Source organism: Littorina saxatilis, linkage group LG14, assembly GCF_037325665.1.
Source record: "Littorina saxatilis isolate snail1 linkage group LG14, US_GU_Lsax_2.0, whole genome shotgun sequence".
NCBI lineage: Eukaryota > Metazoa > Mollusca > Gastropoda > Littorinimorpha > Littorinidae > Littorina > Littorina saxatilis.
The window spans coordinates 25,759,806-25,764,198 of NC_090258.1; positions in this window are offsets into that span (position 1 = coordinate 25,759,806).

The following is a 4,393-nucleotide window of genomic DNA, read 5'->3' on the forward strand; positions in this document are numbered from 1 at the left end:
CACCCCTGACAAACTTTGAGTACTTTTGAGTATTTGAGTTTTTGTTGATGTTTGTTGTTATTTTGTTGGTTCAATGCATAGTCGGTTTGTCAGCGTAGTGTGTTTGTCACTTTTTTTGGTGTGTTTTTTATATTTAGTCAAGTTTTGACTAAATATTTTAACATCGAGGGGGAATCGAAACGAGGGTATGGTGTATGTGCGTCTGTCTGTGTGTGTGTGTGTGTGTGTAGAGCGATTCAGACTAAACTACTGGACCGATCTTTATGAAATTTGACATGAGAGTTCCTGGGTATGAAATCCCCGAACGTTTTTTTCTTTTTTTTGATAAATGTCTTTGATGACGTCATATCCGGCTTTTCGTGAAAGTTGAGGCGGCACTGTCACGCCCTCATTTTTCAACCAAATTGGTTGAAATTTTCGTCAAGTACTCTTCGACGAAGCCCGGGGTTCGGTATTGCATTTCAGCTTGGTGGCTTAAAAATTAATTAATGACTTTGGTCATTAAAAATCTGAAAATTGTAAAAAAAAATAAAAATTTATAAAACGATCCAAATTTACGTTTATCTTATTCTCCATCACTTGCCGATTCCAAAAACATATAAATATGTTATATTCGGATTAAAAACAAGCTCTGAAAATTAAATATATAAAAATTATTATCAAATTTTTTTCCCCGAAATCAATTTAAAAACACTTTCATCTTATTCCTTGTCGGTTCCTGATTCCAAAAATATATAGATATGATATGTTTGGATTAAAAACACGCTCAGAAAGTTAAAACGAAGAGAGGTACAGAAAAGCGTGCTATCCTTCTCAGCGCAACGAATACCCCGCTCTTCTTGTCCATTCCACGTGCACTGCCTTTGCCACGGGCGGTGGAGTGACGATGCTACGAGTATACGGTCTTGCTGCGTTGCGTTGCGTTCAGTTTCATTCTGTGAGTTCGACAGCTACTTGACTAAATATTGTATTTTCGCCTTACGCGACTTGTTCTACCTGTCTTCGTTTGCCCTTTTCAGTGACGTTTGCAAACCTGCGATTACGTTTTGTTTTGCTTTGTTTGTTTCTTCAGCTCCAAAGCAAAACTGTCTCCAATTTCATTTTTCCGATAACAAGTCTATGTCTCCCCACTTTTCACAATCACGAAAAAAGGGCAGTGAAACAAATTTTATAATCGCTCCACGCTCTGATCCATGTTTTGTTTTCTTTCTTTAGTTAACATTCGCTCAGTTAAAACTTTACATTGATTAATCTTCTTCGGACAGTGAAAATGGTTGTGCCAGAGTGAGAATGACAATGACAATGACAATGACAGTTCTTTATTTAACGAGGGTCATAGATTAAGCAGTGATCTGCTTTTTTACATCCAGCCCTCGCCCTAAAGAGGGAATACCTATAAAGACAAACAGAACACTTCTACATTTTAACCGATAACTGAAGTAAGAACGTATTATACATGTATACGAGAGTGCGACAGTGAGAATGGTTGTGCCAGAGTGTGAGTGGTAGTGCCAGACCGATGCTAGAGTGAGAGGGGTGGTGCCAGGCTGGTGTCCAAATCAAATGGGTATGGTCGAGTAAGATTGGTGGTAGAGTGAGATTGCGAGAGTGAGAATGGTGGTGTCAGGGTGTGAGTGGTGCCAAAGGGAGAGGAGTGTGCAAGGTGTATTAATACAGGTTTTTTTTGTTGCTGGGTATTGTTTTTATTTTATTTTTATTTTTTTAATTATTTATTTCTATTGGGAGGGATTAAAATTAAATTAATACTCAAGTGTTTTTGTCTCATTCATGTGTGTGTGTGTTTGCGTGTATGTATGTGGTTTTTGCGTTTGTCTCTGCTTGTCTTTGCACATACACGCCTTTGTGAAAGAGACGGTTATTGCCAGCAATTCGGGACAGGTTGAGAGTGTGAATTGTTGTTACCTTCGCTGTTTTGTAACGACCAGCCTGTCAGCACAGGTATGCCGCAAGGAGGATTATATATCAAACTCACGATCGTAATACTATAAGCTAGGGTTAGCACTCACACCTATCATTATGATTTTATGCTCTGAGTGTTGTCAGTGGGGGAGACACAGGACAATGCGAAGAGATTTTGTTTTTACATAATCGGGAACGTCTGGTTTGCCCTGTCTGTGTGTGAGAAATGTGGGTTTTTTTTGTGTGTGTCTGTGTGCATGTGTGTCTCCCTCTCTGTCTCTGTCTGTATCGGACACACACACACACACACACACACACACACACACACACACACCGAGTTTTTTTCCCGGTCTGTTGGTCTCTGTCTGTCTTGTCTGTCTGTCAGTGTCTGTCTGTCTGTCTGTCTGTCTGTCTCTCTCTCTCTCTCTCTCTCTCTCACGGACACACACACACATAACGTGACCACACACACATAACCACAGTGTACGTGAGAGATTGCGAAACTTCTTATTGGTGTTTTTTTTGGTTATATGTTCATGCCAAACCCGCCCCGGCTTCCACCCTACACACACTCGCACACAAACAATAAACTTTCTTCAGTACCCACGGACTGAACCGGCAAACTGAACACAGAAATCGCATTGCCGAAAACCCTCAGAAATAAGAACAAATTCTCGCTTCACTTCCTACCTAGTATATGAAGCCATCGTGAGTTCAACAAACATTCCCCCCCTTGCCACAAAGTCTTTAAACGGTCTAAGTCAACTCGACTCTTTTGTGTGACCACAGTGAAAACTATGACGCGAATCGGTTTGGAGTGACCATTATTTTGTGGAGAAACAGTACAAAGGGTACAAGAAAAATGTTCATTCAAAATGAACAGCGTCGATGCAATGTCCACCAAAGATTTATTTTGGGAAGTGTTAAAAGGTTAGGGTCAAAAGTCAATGAATTGCATGTTGTGCTGGATATATAAATTGTTTATTTCAGTCAATGCTTGCTATGAATTGATCAAACAGCCACAAGAAAAAACAAGTCGCGTAAGGCGAAATTACTACATTTAGTCAAGCTGTGGAACTCACAGAATGAAACTGAACGTAGTCCGCCGCTAGTGCAAAAGGCAGTGAAAGTGACGAGCCTGTTTGGCGCGGTAACGGTTGCGCTGTGCTTCATAGCACGCTTTACTGTACCTCTCTTCGTTTTAACTTTCTGAGCGTGTTTTTAATCCAAACATATCATATCTATATGTTTTTGGAATCAGGAACCGACAAGGAATAAGATGAAATAGTTTTTAAAACGATTTCCGAAATTTAATTTTGATCATAATTTTTATATTTTTAATTTTCAGAGCTTGTTTTTAATCCAAATATAACATATTTATATGTTTTTGGAATCAGAAAAGGATGAAGAATAAGATGAACGTAAATTTGGATCGTTTTATAATTTATTTATTTTTTTACAATTTTCAGATTTTTAATGACCAAAGTCATTAATTAATTTTTAAGCCACCAAACTGAAATGCAATACGGAAGTCCGGCCTTCGTCGAAGATTGCTTGGCCAAAATTTCAATCAATTTGATTGAAAAATGAGGGTGTGACAGTGCAGCCTCAACTTGTACAAAAAAGCCGGATATGACGTCATAAAAGACGTTTATAAAAAATAAAAATAAAAACAACGTCCTGGAATATCATTCCCAGGAAGTCTCATGTCAAATTTCATAAAGATCGGTCCAGTAGTTTAGTCTGAATCGTTCTACACACACACACACACACAGACAGACACACACACACACACACACACACACACACACACACACACACACACACACACACGCACATACACCAAGACCCTCGTCTCGATTCCCCCCTCTATGTTAAGACATTTAGTAAAAACTTTTTAATTAAAAAATAGAGCTTGTTTGAAACAGGTAGAAAGGAAGAGTTGATATTGCAATATCTGTACGTGGGAATGTGGTGAAAAAGAGTGCTAAAAGTAGTAAGTCGGCCTCAGATCCATTTCAAATATTTATTGCAGAAAAACAAAATACAAATTAAAAACAAAACCACAGAACCATTACCAGGTGTCATAGGAATGTTTGAAAACAATAGTTTTAATTTTACACTGTAAATACAGGAATCAGAATTAAACACCTCAAATTGGCACATGCATAATGAATCACCTGGAATTGCAACAGGGAGATACTGCATGAAGTAATTGGAAACAAACACTTGAAATTGACAAAGAAACAATTGAAAATATATTACTGACATGAGCGTACAATATTTTAATGGAAGTGCATTTTTAGCACGAAGCATCCGCAGGAGGATGCACTAACAATTACATAGTGCCACAAAATGTGTACGGACATTTCACAACCGTGCATTATTAGCACAGAACACATACATGGGGGCGCACAAAACATTATTGTACCATGATGATGATCGGGATTGTTGAAGATCTTTTCTTGTGCAA